Genomic DNA, 25,344 nt, shown 5'->3' on the forward strand with positions numbered 1-25,344 from the left:
GTTTAGTGATCCAGTGGATTCATGACAGAAGTTTCCAGCAAGGTTAACGGAATTTGAAAATTCCAGTTGGCAGCACTGCTAACCCATAGAGGCATATGAATCCAGGCCCAAAAGGAAAACCTGTTTCCATTGTTGTGCGCTTGACGTTATTGCAGAACTTTCAGGTGATATGTCAGTGAGGTGTTGTTAGTGTACGTGGGGCTCGTGTTTTGTGTATAGCGTACTGCTTATTTTCAAAGCGCTAGAAATGAATCTTATACGCAAAATACAATCGAATAAAATGGACAGATTTCTGAAAAACAAGCATGCCGTCGAAGAATCCGATTCTGGAAGTGAACAAATGCTAAGTGTAAGTAAAAAGGAAAACAGTGGCCTAAGTTGAATGAAAGAATGGTATATTCTATATAGAATCAGCTACATACCATCCAACGAACGTGAGTACACGAATAGCTAACAGCTCAGTACACACCAAATAACTGGATTCCACAACACTACCGCAACCTCAAGTGTATATTGCTGACATACGAAGTTCAACTTTTAGTATTTTGTTTAATAACTGCCTCTCACACAGTTGCAGATGACATGATGTTCGCTGAGTAAAAACGACAGCAAAGAAAAAAAAAAGAAAAAAAGCACACAGAAAATATGTCGCAAACAGCGACAATAATTCTCAGAAACATGCTGTAACATACAATAAATATGGTAGTATGAAAATATCCATAGAAAACTATATTTCAAAAAACGAATAGTGAAAATGTAATAATGTGTCACTGTGTGTGTATAACCATGCTATTCTCTGCATGTTTTAGATTAAAAAATCCACTGATGATGGTGCTATTTGTCGCGGAAACTAGTTTGGGAAAATAAAGAAATAAACGAATAACAAGGTGTTTTGCATCAAGGCAGACTCAATTTCTGATATTGTTGTTTTTCATTCCCGACGTCCATGGCGAGGTCCGTCTTTGCAAACACGACACCATGCAGCGCGGTACCGATACGCCCAACAACATGCCGAATGGACCGCGCAGCATTGGCATCATGTTCTCTTCACCAATGAGTGTCTCATATGCCTTCAACCAGACAATCGTCGTGTTTGGAGGCAACCCGGTCAGGCTTAACGCTCTAGACACATTGTCCAGCGAGTGCAGCAAGGTGGAGGTACCCTGCTGTTTTGGGGTGGCATTATGTGGGGCCGACGTACGCCGCTGGTGGTCTTGGAAGGCACCGTAACGGCTTTACGATAGGTGAATGCCATCCTCCGACCAATAGTCGGAAGCATTCGTCTTCATGGATGACAATTCGCGCCCCCATCGTGCACATCTTGTGAATGACTTCCTTCAGGATAACGACATCGCTCGACTAGAGTGGCCAGCGTGTTCTCCAGACGTGAACCCTATTGAAAATGCCTGGAATAGATTGAAAAGGGCTGTTTATGGACGATGTGACCCACCAGCTACTCTGAAGGATCTATGCTGCATCGCCGTTAAGGAGAGCGACAATCTGGACCAACAGTGCCTTGATGAACTTGGGGATAGTATTCCACGACGAATGTAGGCATGCATCTATGCAAGAGGACGTGATTATGGATATTAGAGGTACCGGAGTGTCCAGCAGTCTGGACCACCACCTCTGAAGATTTCGCTATATGGTCGTACAATATGGAATGTGTGGTTTTCAGGAGCAGTGAAAAGGGCGGAAATGACGTTTATCTTTATCTCTATTCCAATTTTCTGTACAGGTTCCGGAACTCTCGTAACCGATGTGATGCAAAACTTTTTTGAGATATATATATATATATATATATATATATATATATATATATATATATATATATATATATAAACCGAAGGTAATGGATCAATGTGACCTGAAAAGACATGCAGTATGCCTTGCAGACGTGTGCGCATATCGTACCGTCATATCAGTGAGTTTGAAAGAGGGCGCATTATTGGTATGAGAGAATATGATGCACCAGTCCGGGAAATTGCTGTGTTTCGTGAGTGTAACGGGTGTGTGAAGAATGGTTCACGGAAGATTGTAGAACACGACGAGGTGGGTCAGGTCGCACCAAACTCGAGAAAATCGGCACCTTATCCGAATGGTATTACAGGACAGATCTGCGTCCTTCTCGGCTCTGGCGCAACAGTGGAACGTACACTATTCGGCATGAGTTAGGTGCGCGTCGTCCACTTCTCCGTCTACCTTTGACGAATGTGCAGAAACATGCTCGGTGGCCATGGTGCACGGAAAGACGTCTGGGGACATGAACGGCATCAGATAGTGTTCCAGAAGAATGCAGGTTTGTTTGAAAATGACGATCGCATTTGGTTCGCTAGAGACAGGGGGAGGGCGTCACAGTGACAGCATTCATACAAGATACACAACGCCAACTCAAGGCCTTAACGTATGGGGTGCTATTGGTTGAACCACAATCACTGTTGGTGCGTATCAAGGGACTGTGACTAGTGTGACTTACGTGAATGACGCCCTGCGACCTGTAGCCAAACCCTGCCTGCACAATACACCACATACCATTTTTCAGTAAGACAAGGCACGGCCACATGTTTCTGCACGAAGACGTGCGTTCTTGATGTCACAGAACGTCAGTCTTTGGCCTGTCCCGCCAGATCAGACTTGTCTACAATCTAAAATGTATGGGATGCGGTGAAACGACAAGTACAGCGCTGTGACTCAATGCCAACGACCACAGACGAACTTTGGAACCAGTTAAATGCAGCATGGATGTCTACACCACAAGACGGTATTCCCGCCTTATAAGTGTCGGTGCTATCACGCATGGAACAAGTTATCAAGACCCAAAAATGGTTCAAATGGCTCTGAGCACTATGGGACTTAACTTCTGAGGTCATCAGTCCCATAGAACTTAGAACTACTTAAACCTAACTAACTTAAGGACATCACACACATCCATGTCCGAGGCAGGATTCGAACCTGCGACCGTAGCGGTCGCGCAGTTCCAGACTGAAGCGCCTTTAACCGCTTGGTCACACCGGCCGGCTATCAAGACCCAAAGAGGACCCTGTGACTATTGGACAACGGGACACATGCTGATCCGAGGTCACTGAAATGCTAATCCTTTCTGCAGAACACACTAATGAACACGTGAGTATGAAGGTCCTATTTCTATTCGTTGAAAGTATTCGTCTTTTCTCTGAACATGAGTGTATATAACGTATTAGCTCAGAGGCAGCTTAATGTTCACATCGATAATGCACTAGGAACAACATGTGTAAACACTTTCGTAATCAGGATTTGTGAAATTTTCTTGTCTATAGAATGAAAATGAGTAGACAAAGTATCGTGAAGGACCATACGATCTGCAGATATGCAATGTATGACGCCCGAATGTTGCGGCTTGATGCTGCGTGTGGCACGAATGCAGACACTATGTTTGCCACGCGTTCCTAGATAAACGACTCTAACGTGGAATGATGGTGCAACACGCCGACTGAGGTTTAGACAAAAATTCCAGATTTCGTGGCGTAGCTATGTCTAGGATAAGTTTTCAATATTGCTGAGAAAATGTAAACCACCCCTACAGGACGATCGCAAGTGTTTGACAACGATCATCACATTGCCTCCGTACAAGGCGATTGTCGGCCTACTGTTATGTCGCTGCCGATTTAAATGAGAGGTGTCAGGAACAAATTTCTAAAAGGACTACACGAAGAAAAATGTAGTCGATGACGCCATTGCTTTTGGTCACTCACTGTTTGACTCCTTACCATCTCTTGCTACGTTTGATTTTTGATTCTTGAACTTCTCTTTTAATCTTACAAGTCCTTTAACTGCCAGCCGCATTCCCATCGATTTGCAGAAATCTAAACACCACATGCAAAATCTCTGGTCCACTGTCCATTACACGTTCTTTTGTAGGTTATTTTTATCATTGATAAATGAAATTAAATTAAGGGGACACAATTTACTAGGAAAAGTTATTTAAATAATTGAACAAGAGAGGGATAGCAAAATCTCTGAATTTGAGAGTGGTTATTTTAAGATTTTGATGAGTACAGGTCTCATATGCTTAGCCTACGAAGCAATGTCGGGACTGTCCATGTAGCGAGTAGCAGCGTTAATCCGCTTCTCTGAACTTCTCTTGCTGGTTGATATCGGAATCCTTCTGAGCTTCTGCAAGGGGTTGTTGCTGGGGATTTGTACTTTATTCGCCAGGCTTAGAGTGCAGATTCCGTGTCTCAGAGAATTTCTCGCTTGTGGCTACAAGTACAGTCATTACCGAGAATTCGCAGGGGGAGAACTAGACACCCTGTGTGCGTAGTCTTAGGCATAGCCTATTCTGTTTTGTTAGCGCAACAGTAAGTAAGATACTCTCACGGAGCTCTTTTCTTTTGGTGTAACCGCCATTACGTGTGGCTGGGTAAAAATCAGAATATACGTCGCTCTGATGTTATTAGCAAAAATTTCCTACACTGTTGGCAAAAAATGGTTCAAATGGCTCTGAGCACTATGGGACTTAACTTCTGAGGTCATCAGTCCCCTAGAACTTAGAACTACTTAAACCTAACTAACCTAAGGACATCACACACATCCATGATACTGCTTCTTCCAAGTACTGTCAATAAATTGTCTGTAACGTGCTAGTTACCCTTAGCTGCAATTACATTAGAGTAACGTCGTTTGTAGGAATAGTAGCCGTATTAAAGCTTACCTCAAGTCCCTTACTCGGAGTTCTTGCGGTGTCACGGGAAGCCTCACGCGCCTGCACAGCCAGGACCCAATCTCTCTTTGTGCTGTTCTTCGCGTGAGGCAAATTAGGCAGTGCACTGTTCCGCAGAGTTATTCGGAAACGTGAATGGGCCTACTATCCGACTGCGTAGCAGAGGTCGCTGACGCACGCCTGTGCGGTGGTGCTCTGTGAGCGTAGTGTTAGGCACAGCCGATTCGAATTCAGGAGGGAGAAAGAGGTGTGAATTTTATTTAAATTCTATAAATGAAGTTCAAGTAGGGCTGTTCAACATATAAGTGGTTTATTCAGTGAAACTGCATTAAACTGCATATGCAATAATTATTGAAATTTTATCCAATTCATTCAACAATCACATACAAATTATTCAAATAATCATAAACAAAAGTAAAAAATTTGGGTCGCCAGATACTGTGGAAAGTATCATAAAAAAACAACAAATATAATTGAATTGGCACTAACAGCTCACAACAAGTGAAATATATAAGGTGCCTGCCCTGGTATTTGCCTTTTAACATGAGCATTGTATGACTTCATTCTAATTTAACACATAAATAAATTACACGAGACTGGTTGACCTGGTGTAATAAATGAGGAATGAATAATAAAAAATAAAAAAACAGCTGAACATATGACTCTCTTAGCGGGCAAACGAGAATACTGTGTCTTGCGTCTTTATGAGCGTCTAACACATTGCAAGGAAATTGAAGAAAGCGAAAGAAGAATGCGCAGCTAGGAAAGCGGGCGTTTTCTGTATTACCATGTTCATAGCGTGATCGGTGTGGCGGTGGAGTTGGCTGATTGCGTGCGGCTGCATCAAGACTCTGCCGGCGACGTCTAACATGCCCTACGCTGAAAATAGAGACCGAAACCTGCTACTGGAAGTTGTTATTACTGGACGACGGTATGTGTCCATCTGAAAGTGCAAACCTACGTGAAACTGCATTAAACAAAGCTCAAAACTGTTCTAACAGTACTACCGTCATCGGACATGTAGTAAGTCAAAATGTGATCCTAAGCTCTTGATAACGCGCACAGTGAGTGAAGCTCGCCTACTTGGATCTAACAAACTTTGCTCTCTACGCTGTTTTCGACGAATGCAAAGTGCATCGTCTCATGACAAGTGATAAGAGAATCGTTGCGACTTATCGGAAGCAGTCAAGAGTGAACTCCTGCCTCCTCAGAAGCAAAATTCGGAATGCCCGAAATACTAGTGCGCTCCTCGCACCTCGAGAGAGAGAGAGAGAGAGAGAGCCGCTCCCCTCCAGCGTGATGTCTCCGCCCTTCCGCAAATTACGTATATCAAAACCAACGTTAGATTCTTGCCAATGAAGAGGTCCGTTTCAAAATTTCCTCCCTCCTTGCCGTCGCATTCCGCGAGGAAAGGAGAGCGATACCCTGTGTGAAACAGTGTATACAAATAAACCAAGACTTCTCACTTTGAGTATTGCCGCTACGTTCCCAGGTGTTTTGCTCGCGGGAAACGGCCAAAATTCCCCGGGCCACTTGAGAGTCTTGGACCCCAAGTCGTGTTGTTGCTATTCAACTCGCCGCTCTGTCCGCATTACCCAGAATCGTGACAAATCTGTTTTTTGCTCTAAGTTTGTAGTTTCCGCTTCCTCGGGCACACGTGCGAAAGTCCACGGCTTTCCTTGGCAGCGTCTTCGCCTGTCGCTAATCCTCTGGGGGCCTGCCCTCTGTGAAGCGTGCCGACATGGGCGCGCTACCACCGCTCGCCCGTGGGCGCACTACCTGCGTCCATCTGGTCGCCGGGCTTCCCAGCTAGGAACGCATCAGAAGAATTCCTTTCATGCACAAAGTGTACCAAGTTTGCAAAGAGAAGAATGATAGCCCTTTACCGAAGCTTAATGACACAATAATTCACTTCCATCACACTTCATATATTGCATTAAACTAATGACTGATTTTAAAAGCAATTATCTCCTTTAATTAAAAACACGAAAAGCTTTGACGCTTTTCACAGACTGTAGCGCCTAGAACCGCTCGGCCACCCCGGCCGGCCTGCAATAGATGCTGGGCCCAAGTACTGCTGGGACAGGAACTGAACTAGAGAGATTCGCAATAGATTTTAGATCAGACATTCGTATTAGAAAGGACAACGTGAAGATACGATCTTCATTTTTGGGGAGGGGGGGGATCTAGCAAACGGTTATCTTAGATTATCAACAAAGTCTCACAATTTTCCGTTTGCGTCTTTCGTTTTGAGCTCAGTTGTAACACTTCCTGTAAATGTAGTGTAAAAAAGGTACGTTGTTATTTTTAACACAGTTTAAACTCAGTGGGAAGTTTATAACCTCAAGACTGATGTACAGGGCCTATGAAATGTGGAGCTAGCAGCAAAGCACAACAGATTTTTCCTCACACTCAACAAAAAATTGGTGCTTCTGATTTTGTGATAGGTGTTGCGTCAGGCATAGCACGACAAAAATATTTTTGAACAGCTGATAAGTTTTATGTGTTTCGTTTGACTTTTTATTGTATGCAGCGTATCAGCTCAGATAACAAACGCCGACCGCGATGGCCAAGGGGTTCTAGGCGCTTCAGTCCGGAACCGCGCGACTGCTACGGTCGCAGGTTCGAATCGTGCCTCGGGCATGGATGTGTGTGATGTCCTTAGGTTAGTTAGGTTTAAGTCCACAGAAAGCTTTTGCGCAGATTATATCACCTCACAGGGGACTGTAGGTTGACGATGGTTATTGGTAGTCTTCTGCAGAATCGAAGATTTTATGTCTCCCTAAATGGTAAGAACAGTAGATGGCGACTGCAGAAGAATGGCTTACCACAAGGAAGTGTACTTTCTCTCATCCTTTATAATGTGTACACTAATGACCAACCTATACCTCAAGATGCAAGGCTGTTCGTATATGCTGATGACACAGCTGTGGTGGTCCAGGGTCCAATTTTGATGCAACATCTGGAAATCTTTCTATAGCGCTTGAAGAACTGGCTCAATAGTACGACGCCAATGACCTCAAGCCAAACCCTGACAAAACCCAAGTATGTACTTTCCATCTGCGCAATAGAGATGCTAGAGTTGAGCTCCACGTTACATGGCAAGGTAAGAAGCTAAAGCACTGTCCAACACCTAAATACCTTGGGGTTGTACTTGACAGAACGCTTTCCTTCAAGCAGCGTTGCCAAAACACCAAGGCTAAAGTTTGCTCCAGGAATAACATCATCCGCAGGGTGACAAACTATGAATGGGGAGCTCAACCATCAGTACTGAGAACGTCAGCACTTGCTCTGTGTGTTTCTGCAGCAGACTATGCAGCGCCAGTATGGGAAGCATCTGCACATGCTAAACAGGTTGATGTAAGTGTAAATGAGACAATGCGAATTGTTACAGGCTGTCTCAGACCCACACCAACGGGTAATTTGTACCTACTTGCTGGAATTGCCCCATCCAAGATCAGAAGGCAGGTGGCAGCAGACGCTGAGAGAACAAAGAAAGAAACAGATTCTCGACACCCACTGAATGGGCACGTCACTCAGGCTCGGAGGCTTAAGTCTAGAAATAGCTCTATTGCAAGAACCAAGATCTTTGACGGTTCACAGGAAGATAATAGAGTCCGTAAACGGGAGGATGAACAAACCGCACTGCAGATAATACCAAAAGAGCAAATGGCACCTGGAAACAAACTTCCTTGTACAGTGTGGAGAACACTAAATAGGCTGAGGGCTGGTGTACCCAGATGCAAAACTAATCTGTGCAAGTGGGGACTGCTGACTAACGATGACGACGTTCTTTGCGGATGCGGAGAAGTACAAGACGAGGCACATCTGCTCATGTGCCGACTATTGCCGGAGCCCTGCAGTTTTAGTGACCTGCTGCAAGCCAACGTCAAAGCCGTAGCGGTGGCTAACTATTGGAAAAATAAAATTTGATCTGGACAGGGAAAAGTAAAGTAAAGTTAGGTTTAAGTAGTTCTAAGTTCTAGGGGACTGATGACCTCCGCTGTTGAGTCCCATAGTGCTCAGAGCCAGATAACAAACCTATATTTTACAATGGAAACTCCCCACAGCCGCACCACCCTCAGATTTAGTGGTAAGGTGACTCAGTGGATAGCCCGCCAAAAACTGAACGCAAATCAAGCATGAAAACAGGCAGGTATACTGAACTGAAAGAAAAGAGAAACAATAATTGGTCCAAGAACAAGAAATACAATAAAGAGAAATATGCTACAGCAACGGCGCCGTGGGTAAGTGCTAACCGTATTTGACATGCAAGCGGGCGAGACGTGTTCGGAACTCCCTCGTGCCATTACAATTTTTTCTTCCACAACATTACGAACTGTCCTCCCAGTCACCGAAAGTTTGTACTCGTTCTGTAGTGTTGGCAGTTGTCATATTATACACTGGTTATAAAACACGAGGCATGTGGTAAGAATACATTACCGTGCAAAGTAAACGTGATGAATAATGAGAACAGGTGAGGTATCGCACAGACGTCTCAGAGAAATGAAAACAACAAATAAACGAGTGTGAACTATGTTACAACAAAGGAATTCAAGATTCAAGACTTTCAAAACGGAACGCAACTTCAAAAAAGGATAAAAACACTTGTTTTTGCAGAGCACAAAAACTGTGTGATTGTGAAACTGTTACGTTCATTTGTTGTGCTTATGTGACAAACTATTATGCTGTTATCATTTCCTTGGGAGTGATCACATTCACATTCATACGAACACCTATATCGGGCAAGGAGGCGTATGTCACTCACTTAACAGTCGTACAAGTTAGGTGCGTCGATAAGAGATTTCTATCATAGGACTCACTAATGCCTTGTACGTCACACCGGAAGTGTTTTCCAGCGGAGGATTCGATTGACTTGTCGCCTTGTCATGATACGTTTGCGGTTCCCATCCGAAAGCCACTTCCTTTCGGCTGCTAACAATTTAGTTGTGCAGAATGAACTGTCATTTAGGTCCCTACCTTACACCTCGTTGCTGCAAACGGACGTTACACCACGACACAGGCACAACTTTCAATAAAGCGAATAGGGTGAAACAAAATTAGCACGGACGTTTGAACACGATTCGCCCGCTGGGCAGTCCAACACCGTTACCACTTACCCACGACGCCGTTTTCCATCCGCCTTGCTCTATATATTGCACTTGTTGTTTGTGCGCCATTCACTGTTTCTATTTTGCTTTTTTTCACAGTTCAGTTCACATTCTTCCTGTTTTAATGCTTGACCTGTGTTTAGCGTTCGACGGGATGTCCACTGGACCCTCTTATTACTAAATCTGGGGAGGGGGAGGGGGGGAAGGGGGCAGGGCAATGGGGAGTGCCCCTTGTCAGCTGAGTCACGTTGGTTCTAAATCTCGAAAATGTGAGGAGTGTTGCTCAGCCTTTAGTTTGTTAGTGCATTAGAGGAAGAGAGAGATTACGTTATTATATTAGGTGCTAACAGACGACTGATGATGGCAGTTGGCGAAACCGGCCATAGTGAATTATATTGTAATAAGCATCAGGGCAGATATTTTAGGAATAAAATTCCAAAGTTGAGCGTGGAATCATTTATGGACTGTTTCAGTTGATAATTTCTTGCAATTTGATCATCAGTAGAAGGCAAACAAGCCATATGTTCAAACGTTTCAAGAATAAATAAAAGATCACTAGTGCTACTCCTCTAACTTCATTACTTTGAGAAAGATGCTGTGCAACCAGTAATATTTTGCGTACATGAAACTTTAGAACATAGATTATCAATAACTGGAAGCCGTGGAGGAGATTTGTAGAAGAGGTATATAGTCGACTGGATCTAAATGACAAATTGCATAACTATGAAAACGAAGAATTAGAAACATTATGTCCCGTATTTATCCGTGTGAAAGCCATCGATACTCTTTTTTAAGTTGACTTTCAGTTAGACGATGACGTAAATGAGTATTCTGACGATGATAAAGTTCTGTCAGAGCAGAAAGTGATTTTTAATACCGCGAAATACTACGACGAGACGTTTGGGAATGAAATCCAGAAAATCATTAAGTTATTTTTATTTACAAACAAGCACTGAAGATGGATTGATTAAAACACATGTTTCTGATATCACTATCTTCTTCGTCTCTCAGGGCTTGTAAAACTACTTTAATAATTTCCTCAAACGACTTGATGGAAAAGAAAACATGAAAAGAACAAATGACCTCCTCCAATAAGACGAGAGAATTACGAGGCACAGTGACATTTTTGAATACATAACGAACTATAAAATTAAAATAATAATTTTGTAGGTAGTACTTAGAAGACATTTCTGTGTAACACCTGTGAAAATAAAAACCTGTAAGTTTGAAGTGCAGCCGAGAATGACTCCGATGGTGGAGAGCTGTCTGATGTGTCGTCTGCTTAGTTTCTTCTTTCAGAGATTCAGACTGGTTCACTTGTTCTGTCCTAATAGTTCTCTATTATAGGATAATAAAAGAAAATCGTATGAGAGGAGAGGAATAAAACGGCTGGTAAGCGCAATCATAGCAAGACTTTTTCACTCGTAACCGAGTTCGCCTCGTATAATTATAAGAACGTGGAAAGCGCAGCACCGATGCCGCCAGGGAACGGGGTGAATTCCAGGCTCTAAAACTCGTTAGCGTACTTAACGCAGGTAAAGGTTCATTACCTTTCATGAGATTACGCGTTCAAAATTTCCGACAATTACGTCTAGTTTCTCGTTTAAGTAGATTACATTTACCGGAGCCAATCAGCGCTGCGCCCTTTATTCAGTAAAGAGCGACTAACCGCCGAGTCATTCACGCGTTTAAATGTAAAATGTGGGACGTTGGTGTACTGTATTAGAGAAGGCAAAACAATATAGTTTTTTCGGAACCGACACGCTCCTATAAACTTTTCCATACATTACAGCCTTCAACGATATGCGACCGTTTTCTGTCACATATTCACCTTCGACTTCTTTGGCATTCCGGGAATTTCCTGTAACTCAGATTCCAGCAAAAATCTTCGTTGGTGCATCACCGATTCGCCTCACTACGTGTCGCGGCACATTCATTACGTTTTCATTACACTTACCTCTTCTACTGCATGTTGTTCCATGAGCCACTATTATTCTTCCGTTCTCTCTTAGTCACTGACAACATGCGTCTCTCCTTTAATCACTGATTTACCATCATTTTTTGATCTAAAAGCCCACGTCCCACTACCGGAAATCAAAACTAGATACGAACACTGACTGCATACTTGTACCTATCAGATAGGGTACAAAGAGCAGAGATAACACATATTTTAAATAGATCCAAACATTTAGTAAAGCACGTATCAGAACCAAAATACATTAATATAGGGGTTCCGCAAGGTAGCATATTAGGACCAATACTGTTTCTAATATACGTCACTGACTTTCCCAGTAATGTTACTCATGGTGAAAAAATTCTCTTCGCTGATGACAGCAGTATTATAGTCACTAAGAAAACAAGAGAACTCCTTACTGAGAAAGCAAATGAAGCTCCAAAGGAAGTTTATGATTGGTCAATAAACAATAAAGTGACATTGAACGCAAAGAAAACTAATGACATAAATTTCAGTTTGAAGAGGATAAATGAAAAAGTTAAATTAAACGTATATGGCACCTCTATAGACTGTGTAACAAATGCAAAATTTCTAGGAAATAATATTGATTCTCAGTTGAAGTGGTGTGAACACACAAAGGTAGTTGCAAACAGAATGTCATCAGCATTTATGCCCTTAGAATTCTATCATCAGTGTGTAACATGCAGTATCTTTTAGTTACATATTTTTCATATGTACACTCAATTCTTAGCTATGGCATTCTTTTGTGGGGAACAAATGCACAAACTATGAACACAATTTTCAAACTCCAGAAAAGGGCCATAATAACCAAAAATAGTAGTCGAGCTCACTGTAAAGATATGCTGAAAACACTGGGGATTTTAATTGCTCCATGTGAATACATTTACCAGTCAGTTTTACCCATCAAAAATAACATTGGTAATTACTGCACAAACAGCTCTGTCTATGACTATGCAACAAGAGACAGACTCAACTTACATTTACCAAGAAAAAGTAAACATAATACTCAAAAAGGCATTTTCTACCAAGGAATAAAACTGTACAATAAATCACCAAAAGAGATAAAGAAATTGCAAAAATTCACTTATTTAAAAAGGCAGCTAAAATGTACCTGTTATGCAATACATTTTATGCATTGAAGGATTCCTTAGCTAAAACGGAGTAGGAGTTTGATAAAAAATATTATACAATAAATAATAATAATAATAATGATTATAAAATATCCAACATACCACATAACACCTTCCACTTTATGTTTTCTTCCTTCTTTTTTCCTTTCTAGAAATACTTAGCCCCAAGCTATGCATAGCACAATACTAACACCTCTTCCTCTTTCTGAGCTCAACATCTCAATCATTATGGAGGGATGCTGACTCAGTTTTGCAGGATAGCTAATGGGAAATTGCGGTACAGCAAATGGCCCAGAGATCACCAGTACGCGCGCGCGCGCGCGTGTGTGTGTGTGTGTGTGTAGTGAGTGAAGCGTTATGAACCAGTGTGTATATAGTGTGTGCTGTGACTGATAGCGAGATATGAGTGAACAGTGTGGCATTCCAATATTTAACAAGTCATTTGTAAAAAAAACCAGGATTAAATCTAATGATTGTCTCTAACTAGAAGTCTGTAAATACATGTGTATACGAATTAGCTTATTTTAAATTGTTCTAAATTTGTAAATACTTTGACATGTCCTATATCCTTGTAAAAAGAAATCTACAGATGCCATTTCCACATTTACGTTCATATATTTTGTTGTGAACTTAGTCATTATTTTCAGCTGCCTTAAATAATAAAAGGAAACTATTTAATTATATCTATAATTTCATTGTAAGTATATACTATATACACAATATTTGGGATTGAAAAAACTAGGCTTTGATTTCTGGTACAGAAAATTAGACACAGAACATATTTTTTTAAAATTATATACTACAAAACTATTTTACTGGAACGAAGTGCGAACCTGAAGGTAACGTGTGTACAAAACGTACGCTCCATTCTGAAAATAAAATACTTTACAGACAGCATTTGAGATTTAGATTTTGTTACTTTTATGCTTCTCTGTTACAAAACTTTTTTCCATCATTGTAAGAAAGGTGATAAAATATTTTTGCATAGCTAGTAAGATAGGAAACAGATTACCTACTATTTGCGCAATAAGAAACAAATAATCATCTCTCAGGAAGAAAATATGTTGTATCAAGGATTAAATAATCAGAACTAATTTCAGCATTGGGATAAACATGAACATAAAAATTCGTATTATAAATCTGTTTCAGAAACAGTACCAATTATGGGTGATTTATGTGCTGGCGAAAGCTATCGCCAGCACTCCAATCGGCGAAGAGGCTGCGAGAGGATCGATAGTAGGCACCACAGATAGTGAACCTATCAGGAGAGAGGCTAAAGACAAACTTGCAAGAAACGGGCCTCCAGTGCCCTCGCGACCGCCAGTATTTCAATCGCCGCCGGGACCGGAGAGCCCAGTCAGTCATCCAGTGAGTCACCGAATCGATTCACTTGCAGTCGCAGACAGTCGCAGTCGCAATCAGAGTCTCAGTGTCAGGCAGCACATAGCGACTAGAGAAGTGTGCAAAGCGCGACATGTACTTCACCAGCAGCGAGGCTAACGAGGACTATTATGGAAGAGCTTGTACCACAACACCTGGACTCTCTTAAGTTAAGTAGCTCCCTGTTTATGTTAATAAAGAACCATGTTAATACACGCATGCAGTTGTTATACAAAGAGGACACGGCCCACCAAACACTGTACAAGCCTACAGTGACAGCCAGACGACACAAAAATTTATTTTGACGAAATTGTGCTCAGATGTTGGTAACTACAAATAAAATTGACCCCCATTACAGTTTCAGCTAGATGGACTGTACTTTAAAAAAAAATTATACCAGATTTCACCATCATTGGGCTTCCAATGCCTGCAACTAGTAATCATTACGATTTCAGCGATACACTAAACTTGTGTGTAGATTTTCTCAGCAACGACGCAGCTTTGAACGAAAAGCCGAAATTTATGACGATTTTAAAGAGAAACTGAAAATACAAAGACTCACTGAAATTCGTGATTCACAGGAACGACTGGCATCTTCTTGTTACCGGTGGCCATTTGCCAGTACTTCCGTCCGTCTAGCAGTGATCCGTCAAACGTGCCTGAGTATCGTGTTGATAACTGACGAATGTGATTTTGTAATATTACTTAAAAACTTCTGGAAATGACGCAGAGCCCGCTTCCTCGAAGTCTGTCATTCTTGAGAGCATTGTTACACAAAATCTTAGTTGTTCAAACACAGTATCTTTATCAGTTACATCTACACTCTCCACACCAACATTCAAATCTTCCGGACATCGTCAATCGCCATGTATGCCAGAGACGTGAGTCGAGAGTCAAAATCTCTTTGCTGAAGTGGCGAGTTGTCTAAAGATCATTTACTCTATCCTATCAAAAGTCTTCGGATACCTGTTAGTGGGCATGGAACGAGTCCACCATTCGCCTTTATGAAGGCTCCAATTCTGGTGGGGGACCTTTCAAGGAGGCGTCTGAATCTCTGTCGAGGAATAGTGGTACATTCCTTCTCAAGAGTCGAGACTAGGGAAGGTAGTAATGTTGAACGCCGGTGTCTTGAGCAGAATCGACGTACCGAATCAACCCAAAGGTGTCAGGACTATGGACAAGTCAGTAAGTTTCAGGAATTTGTCCATCAAACAATGCCTCACAGATGCTGCTTTATGGCAGAATACATTTTTATGGTGCCAGAATTATTGTCTCCGACCTGATCCCGTAGTGTACACAGTACACAATGCTGTAAAATCTGTTCGTATCCTTCCGCATGTAGCGTTTCAGTGTTGCCATTACACTTGATAGCAGGTAACGTTCTCCAGGCATCCGCCTAACCCTTCTGTTGTGACTTACAATTCGCAATTTTTCAGTAACGCAACTTTTATTGTTGTAAGTTCATAAGGTTGACGACTGAACATACAAACGAAAGGTAGCAATAATGATGACAGTAAAAGTCTCCTAATTGAGGCAAACAAACGTTCACTTCTAATTTTCCACAAAGGTTCGTGGTAACACTCTCACACACTAGTAACAGTCTAATTCCGAGACGAAGACATAATAGTAAACGGTCGCAGTACACGAGGTCGGCATCCGGCGTAAACTGAACTTCAGGGCTGGTTCTAGCCCCTAAATAGCTGTCTGCAGCCAGTCAGGCCTTGGCGTAGTGATACTTCCTGGAGGCCGTGGCTCGAGCTCCCCCTGTAGGAAGTAGTGCTCGGAATGTCTGTTTCCATTATCTTGTATGTAAATACACTCCTGGAAATGGAAAAAAGAACACATTGACACCGGTGTGTCAGACCCACCATACTTGCTCCGGACACTGCGAGAGGGCTGTACAAGCAATGATCACACGCACGGCACAGCGGACACACCAGGAACCACGGTGTTGGCCGTCGAATGGCGCTAGCTGCGCAGCATTTGTGCACCGCCGCCGTCAGTGTCAGCCAGTTTGCCGTGGCATACGGAGCTCCATCGCAGTCTTTAACACTGGTAGCATGCCGCGACAGCGTGGACGTGAACCGTATGTGCAGTTGACGGACTTTGAGCGAGGGCGTATAGTGGGCATGCGGGAGGCCGGGTGGACGTACCGCCGAATTGCTCAACACGTGGGGCGTGAGGTCTCCACAGTACATCGATGTTGTCGTCAGTGGTCGGCGGAAGGTGCACGTGCCCGTCGACCTGGGACCGAACCGCAGCGACGCACGGATGCACGCCAAGACCGTAGGATCCTACGCAGTGCCGTAGGGGACCGCACCGCCACTTCCCAGCAAATTAGGGACACTGTTGCTCCTGGGGTATCGGCGAGGACCATTCGCAACCGTCTCCATGAAGCTGGGCTACGGTCCCGCACACCGTTAGGCCGTCTTCCGCTCACGCCCCAACATCGTGCAGCCCGCCTCCAGTGATGTCGCGACAGGCGTGAATGGAGGGACGAATGGAGACGTGTCGTCTTCAGCGATGAGAGTCGCTTCTGCCTTGGTGCCAATGATGGTCGTATGCGTGTTTGGCGCCGTGCAGGTGAGCGCCACAATCAGGACTGCATACGACCGAGGCACACAGGGCCAACACCCGGCATCATGGTGTGGGGAGTGATCTCCTACACTGGCCGTACACCACTGGTGATCGTTGAGGGGACACTGAATAGTGCACGGTACATCCAAACCGTCATCGAACCCATCGTTCTACCATTCCTAGACCGGCAAGGGAACTTGCTGTTCCAACAGGACAATGCACGTCCGCATGTATCCCGTGCCACCCAACGTGCTCTAGAAGGTGTAAGTCAACTACCCTGGCCAGCAAGATCTCAGGATCTGTCCCCCACTGAGCATGTTTGGGACTGGATGAAGCGTCGTCTCACGCGGTCTGCACGTCCAGCACGAACGCTGGTCCAACTGAGGCGCCAGGTGGAAATGGCATGGCAAGCCGTTCCACAGGACTACATCCAGCATCTCTACGATCGTCTCCATGGGAGAATAGCAGCCTGCATTGCTGCGAAAGGTGGATATACACTGTACTAGTGCCGACATTGTGCTTGCTCTGTTGCCTATGTCTATGTGCCTGTGGTTCTGTCAGTGTGATCATGTGATGTATCTGACCCCAGGAATGTGTCAATAAAGTTTCCCCTTCCTGGGACAATGAATTCACGGTGTTCTTATTTCAATTTCCAGGAGTGTAGCTTTAGCATGGTGCTTTTGGTACGCCTAGGGGACAGACAACCTCATCCTCTGTGGTGTAATACGGGTTGCCGGCCGTCAGGGGCTACCTTGGGTCCGGTATAACACCTTCCATTGGATTGCCACTGTCCAGTGGCGTCGCTTCCTACACCACCTCTAACGTCACTTAGCACTGACTGCAGAAATGAGTGGTCTGTGAGTAACTGCTCGACCATCGTGTCACATTCTTTGTAGCTCCCTACGGAGACGTTGTGCTAGCTTTCGAACTCACAGATTATGACTTCAGTTGATTTCATACGATTTGTTTGCAAACACTATTCGCAATGCTCGATGGTCCCTGTCCGTCAATACTTGAGATCTGCATGATCTTTGTTTAGCATTTTCGCTTCACAATCGTGTTATCAACAGTCGACTGTAGAAACGTTGAAATGGCCCTGATGGGTTTGTTACACGGGTGACACCCAATGACGTGTCTACGTCCCAAGTCATTGAACTCTCCTGACCGTCTCGTTCAGCTGTTACTGATTGTCTAGTAACTACAAAATACCCTCCGCCTCATTTTATAATTGCGGGTCCACCTCTCGTGACATATAGTGGTCAACTCCGCATTACATAGTGGTGTGCGGATACTTTCGGTCATATTGTGTAAGCTGCTTGGATGGGTACAGAATGAAAGAATGAAGAGGTTGAGTGCTGGTGCAGACGCTCATGGAGTAACGTAAAGCAAGCTTCCAAGTGTATCGTTCTCATTCGAAGGCGGATCTCCATCAGCATTGGAACTTTTCCTCAGTCCTTAAGATACTGTGGAGACGTTTACAATTTCACCCAGAAAATTTGCTAATCGTCTAGTAATCAAGAGTTATAAGCCAATTCCCATCATATCCCACTGATCAAGTACCACTGATGAAGACTTCTTCCATCACCACTATTCGAATCGATCATTTCGGAATGAAGGGAACTTCGGTGCTGGTGGTGGTAGTTGTGGTGATGGGGTAAACATTGCAGAGGGTGTAATTTACAATATTTATGTAGAGATGTAGAAGCTTGAGCACGATAGACTCGTGTGGACAGCTGGATCAAATCAGTCTGCGCATTAAGTAGCTTAGCAATATCTACTAGAACAATAGCATGCTTCATTTGCCACTATACAGGTGTTCCTTAACGACTAAGACCCTAGAGGCTAGTCAACTGTAGCTTCCAGTTACTATCACGATTTTAACCATTGATTCACATACCATAACTTTGATTACGCACCGAGCTGTAATCATCATTTTAGGATAAAATAAATTGGTTTCAGTCTTTCCTCTGAGAGGAGTTCCTCGCAACAGGGTGTCGGATGACGATTTACAAGAAAAGTGAGAGCATGACGGCTGCAGAATACGGCGCAGGCTGCTATTGGCGCCCCTGGAGTCGAGGAAATCGGCAGCGGAGGCGGAAATGGAATTCGTTGCCACCTGACTGTTCCCAGCACTCCCGTTCCTGTTAAAATATCGTCCTGAGCCTCTACTACAGCCTCGGTGATGGCACTGCTGCTACACGTACCTGATACATCTTTGATTTCCAGACGGCCATTAATAATTTTTATGACTCATGAAAAGCATCAGGAAAACGTAGAATAGTTTCGGCTGCTACAATCTAGTATGCGCATCAGAATAAAGCAAAATCTTTGAAGTATTCATTTTGACGTGATTTTAAGCAGTAGTTGTACCATAAAACTCAGTGAAAATAACACAGCTTTTAGTTGCATATAGCTTACTATTATCTGACCGTGAACTTCGAAACTTGTTGGGAGCTTTAAGGTCTAGTTGCTAATTATTTACATGTTCTACAGATATCTTCCGTGATTTTCATATCAAAATAATGTAGAACTTGTCATTTTATAGGATAGATATATAAGTTTACTTTTAACATTATTGAACATATTAGTTTTCATTCTTACTGATACAATTACACTTAAAGCTAGGTTTTTTCTGCAGTCTACCCGTTTCTAAATAAAAATTCCGGAATGGAGTAAGAGTTCTCCTGAAGAAATTATTTTAATACAGATTTAAAACTTGCTTTGCTACCTATCAGACATTTTATGTTATCATGAAAATATTTTTTGTTGATACATATTGATCTCTTTCCTAATCCACTTACAGCTTTAATAATTTGTGAAGGCCACTTCTTTTGTTAGTGCTGTATTCTCCTCAAATCGTAATAGGTTAATTATGATGAGATTCATTTCAGAATATATTTAGCTTAAGGAGGAGGAGTGGACTCAGAATTAACCCATGTAGAACCGTGATTTCTTCCCAGTGGCTAAAATTTTCTCTCCTTCCAAAATTGTTTGAATAACTTAGCAAAATTTTTTACATTATGCTTAATGTGATCTAAACCAGTTGTTTGAAAACCATCAATTCCGCAATGCTTAAGTTTTTCTAAGACAGTAGCTTGATCTAAACACACAAACACCTTCGAAAGACAACAAGTAATATGAGTTGGCGATATTTTATTGTTTAAGGCTTGAAATAGTTGGTAAGTTAATCCATCAATAGCATTCTCAATCGAAGAAGACTTCTGGATTCCAAAATGGAATGTTCCACTTAAATATGAGACTACATTTGAGTACGTTACTTCGCCGAATAGTAGGGGAAATAGACAATAATTATTTAAGTAGTTTTACGTCATCTTTCTTATAAAAAGGTTTAAGAATAGCATATTTGAATCTGTCTGGAAAAATTCCCTCTACAGTCACGCATTATGAATAACACGAAGGATATTACTTGTTTAATTGGAACAGCTCTTCAGAATTCTGTTTGTAATTCCGTCAGCTCCTCATGAGCTTTTGTTTTTGAGAACTTTTGTAATTTTAATTTCAGTGAAGTATACACTCTGTGTTCGTCATGCTTGTACAAGCATGTCTGCTAATTACTTGTTTTATTGTTTTATATGCATATCAAAAATCATATGTGACAATGCTCATCCTAAAACTTCTCGCTATTTTCCTAACAAAGACTCAAGAAAGCGGTACTTTACAGCTTAACGAAAAATACCATGGTGAAAAAAATGATGGTATCTAAATTCTTTTAGTATATGTTCTCAAATAAAGACAGTTATATTTCTATAGGAATATGTACCTTCCAGGAGTTTCGTCGTCGTCGTCATCGTGTTTTTGAGAGCTGCTACTCTCTCCACAAAACAGATGTCCATCTGAGTTTAGGAAAACTGTTTCACTTCAAACTAGATCTAAAAGCATAATGTTTTAAGCTGTGAACTGATTCAAGTGCTTTTTGCAAAATTTTACTTCCTATTACACACACAAAGAGAACGTAAGATTGAGAAAACCCATGGCTAACCATTCTCTCTGTCCGCTTTTCTACTTTGGGAACATTTCCACATACATACCTATTCTGCAAGCCGCTGTATGGTGCATAGGAGGGTGTACCTGGTACCATTACTAGTCATTTCGTTCCCTGTTCCACTCACAAATGGAGTGAGGGGAGGAAGACTGCATATATGCTTCTATACGAGCCCCGATTTCTCTTATCTCGTCTTCACACTCTTAACGTGTGATGTACATCAGTGGTGATAGAATCTTCCTGCAGACAATCACAAGTGCCGGTTCTTGAAACATTCTCAGTAGTGTTTTACAAAAAGAATGCCATCTTCTCTAATGGGAATTCCTGGAGCGTTTACATAAAGTTCGCATGTCGATCGGACCTGCCGGTAACAAATTTAGTGGCACGCTTCTGAATTACTTCTTCCCTTAATGACATGATGGGGAGTCTTGAGACGTACTTGGCAACTGACTACAGCACTGTTTCTACATGCAGCCTCCTTTATAGATCAGCTTCACTTTCCGAGAATTCTCCCGGTCGACTGAAGCTGACAGTTCCCTTTGCCTAATACTGTCCTTCCCTTTCGTACCGCTTTGCGACTCTCTGCCTGCATATTTGTTTGACGTGACAAGCTGTAACGGGACATCTTCCAACATATTTTTTCTCAACAGTAGTAGTCGATACCAGCAATAATAGTGACTTGTGCAAAACTCTAAACATATTTCAGCCGTTTTTCTGAAAAATTCATATAATTTTGTGTACAATATGTAATATATCAAGCTAAAATTTATCAGAAGCAGTTACTTTATTTTCGCTGTTACAGTCGATATGTACTAGCTCTGAATGTACAGTTGGAACTTAGTTTTAGAAACATTTGAAACTTCAAAGTATTTGACAATCTTAATAATAGAAATTGTAAACCCTTTCGAATATTGTCATTAGCGCAGAGCGAAGGAGTAGTTAGCATGCCTCTGATGTGATCGGACGTAGTTTTGTATTTTGAGCGAACAGCAGTGCCAGTTACCATTAGTTTTCTTATTAATAACCTAGCGATTTTTTAAAAATGAACATAGATAAATTTCTAAAGGAGGAAAGGAAAGATAAAATCTCACCTCTTCTCGACGTTAACGTTATTCGAGATTGATGCATATCGTCATCTTCGAAAAGGTATAAGTATTTGCCTTCATTAATAGAGACCCACATATTCATACAAAAGATTACGAGATGTCACGATTGTCGAATTACTTTTACGGAAGTTTAAAGTATTGGAACCAGTGGGACAAAATCACCAATGTTATGAGATAAACATACAGTTGAAAAATATTGTATACCTGACATGTCAATGACATCAGTATCCTTTGATATACTTCACAAAGACGTACCTTTCCTTTTTGGTTATGTTTTACATTTATTTCACAGTAAAGCAATTTATTGATTAATTTTTCAATTTCATAAGGCTTATTCTTTAATTCCATTCTCCACTAGCATCAAAGCCCACGCTCATAGATATGCTGGTGGCGCAAATCTTGTTCCGAACAGTTTATTTCATCGTGGCTGTCAGGTAGTCGTAAGTCTTTAAATTACAATTTCAACAACTGCAGCTGCAGCGGTTGTTGCCGTGCCCATAGAACTTCTGTCGATGGACGAGGTACCCTGATCACTTTCTTCATTCATCGCCACTTTCAAATGTAATCTGTTTCACAACATCTTAAAGTTTTTGATCCATTATTTTAGTGCCACGACAATATTGCTTTCCATTAATGTTACCGTATGCACACTCGATTTTTTGATGCTTTGTGCAAATCCTTAAATGTTCTTAGCGAAAGACTGGTTTGTTTTTAAATGAAGATTTTTCCTAATTATCTCGTCTGGTTTTAAGTCGCAGCGATAGGGAGATTATCTTAGAACAGGAAACATCTTTTTCGTAAAACAGTGCCCACGATCTATAAAGCCAAGGATTACTTTGCGTTAACCGTTCATAATAGTTCTCGCTACGACATATCTTCTCGACTACGAGATATATTTTCTCTGTGGGAAGCAAGGGGGGAGGGCTTTAATTTCTTCAACTGATTTACGTGGACCATTGTAAGCAAAAAATGCATTGCTTTCGAATTGTGGAGTAAATCGTTTCTGCTTACGCCTTCACGTAATTTGTAGTGTTCACATTGTCAGATTTTTGTAACGGAACAGTGATATCTTTCAGTTTCCATTCTGAACAGAACATTGTTTCTACCACTCTCCTCTGAAACTGTACGTGTGTTATCAGTAACTATAGTAAGGTAATTAGAGATAGGTATTATTAAAGAGCCTAAAAAATTAAAACAGAAATGCAACGCAGCCTCTCTTTAAATTTCTTTCTCTCTCTCTGACGTAACCACACATTCATTCTCTTGCTATTACACCACGTAAGATACTACAGTTTCTGTCAAATGATGAAACTTTTCTTTCAAAACATGGGAAGTATGAGAAGGAGGCTGAAATATCACCAACAGCGATGTGTGACATGTTGTGCACTGAAACAACTTATATGATTCTGCCACTCTTATAACACATTATAATCTCCAATTTAATGCTGTGTTTCAATATCAGCTAAAATAGAGGGAAATTATTCAGGTAAATTAACTGACGCCCTCTTGTCCGAGTATACTGTCACCTAAAATGTGCCATACTGTAGTCTGTACACCAAAAGCACAACGCATTGGAGGGTATGGATCAAAAAGCCATCTATCATAGGATTGGTCCTATATGTAAGTGGGTGAGAAGGACCTTCTCTTCCCTGTTGCTGGCCACCGCGGTTGTACTGGTGTCTTTATTAGCTGTAGCTTACTGACCGTCACTCGGACTCATTGTTTTTCCTATTCTCGCAGAGGAACGGTATCTGAACCACCTTGGTTATTGGAGAGACTTGGGGCAGTTCCAGATTTAGTGCGGTGTTGGAGAGACTCCACATTTGCATACGTTTTTGATTCAGTGTTTATTACGAAATTTTAAGTAAACGTTAAACTGTATTGCTGTATGCACAGATGGAGCTAAGAAGGCGGACTCAGTTGACCATCTTGTGGTTTTCTCTGATCGTGTCCCCAGGATACGGTTATCTAAGCAATTTATTGTGTGTGACGGTGAGTACATTCAGTTTGAGGACACTGAACCAGATGAGACTGCAGAATTCTTCTGCTCCAATTTCCTGAGTGTCCTCCAGTCGCTTGTTCTTATTAAACAAAGTTTTCCAAAATATTCGAGACGCATATTTCCTCCTATAAAAGCCTCAGGGAGAAGGTGTCAAACTGCTGAGTACCAAGCTTACAGCATTTCAGGGAAATAAATTAAGAGACGTGCCATCAGGTAGGTTTGGGTTGGCACTTTTCCCGCAGCAAATGTATCTACTTCGTGCTTAACATGGATCCCACATGTACTCGATACTCGGAGACGATTTGGGAAAATGTATTTCATGGTATGGCGAGCAACGGTTTGTTATGGTGGTGACGCTGGAACAGCGTGGATCTCACGTGCCTAACTCAACATAAATGAGGATCTCACATGTCTGCTGCACCATGGATTTGCCACTGAATGTTAAGTATTGTCTGCATCACAAAGACTAGTCATGCGCTGGTTGGTTGATTTGGGAGAGAGGACCAAACAGCGAAGTCATCGGTCCCATTGGCATAGGGAAGGATGGGGAACGAAATCAGGCGTGCCCTTTTCAAGGAACCATCAGCGTGGAGTGATTTAGAGAAATCACGGAAAACCTAAATCAGGATTGCCGGACGAGGGTTTGAACCGTTGTCCTCCTGAATGCAAGTCGAGAGCACCAACCACTGCGCCACCTCGCTCGATCTGGTCATGGGGCAGGCCCTGCCGGCAGCTGTGGAAGATCGCTACGGTGATGCACATTTCGAGCTGGTCGTCGACCTTATTTAGGTATTTGTTTCCATCAGGCCCTTTCTTACATCGGACCAGGGCTTCACGCATGCACTACCAATTTTACGTAATTTTAATATGACAATTAGTATTAAAGTGATTTGACTGTCTATAGCGACAGTGTGAGTAAGTAACGCTGACTGTGAGCAAATGAAATTAATAATGATAGTGATAGTAATAATAATAATAATAATAATAATAATAATAGTAATGAAAAATTGGAAAACCACACTTAATATCCAAACAAATTCAAATAATATCACATCACAGCCAATACAGATTAAGCGTGGAATATACCAAGGAGACTCATTAAGTCCTTTCTGGTTCTGTCTTGCTCTGAAGCCACTATCCAATATGCTAAATAATACAAATTATGGATATAATATTACTGGAACATACCCACACAAAATCACACATTTGCTATGCATGGATGATCTAAAACTACTGGCAGCAACCAATCAACAACTCAACCAGTTACTAAAGATAACAGAAGTATTCAGCAATGATATAAATATAGCTTTTGGAACAGATAAATGTAAGAAAAATAGCATAGTCAAGGGAAAACACACTAA

This window comes from Schistocerca cancellata, chromosome 2 (genome assembly GCF_023864275.1).
Source record: "Schistocerca cancellata isolate TAMUIC-IGC-003103 chromosome 2, iqSchCanc2.1, whole genome shotgun sequence".
In the NCBI taxonomy this organism is placed as follows: domain Eukaryota; kingdom Metazoa; phylum Arthropoda; class Insecta; order Orthoptera; family Acrididae; genus Schistocerca; species Schistocerca cancellata.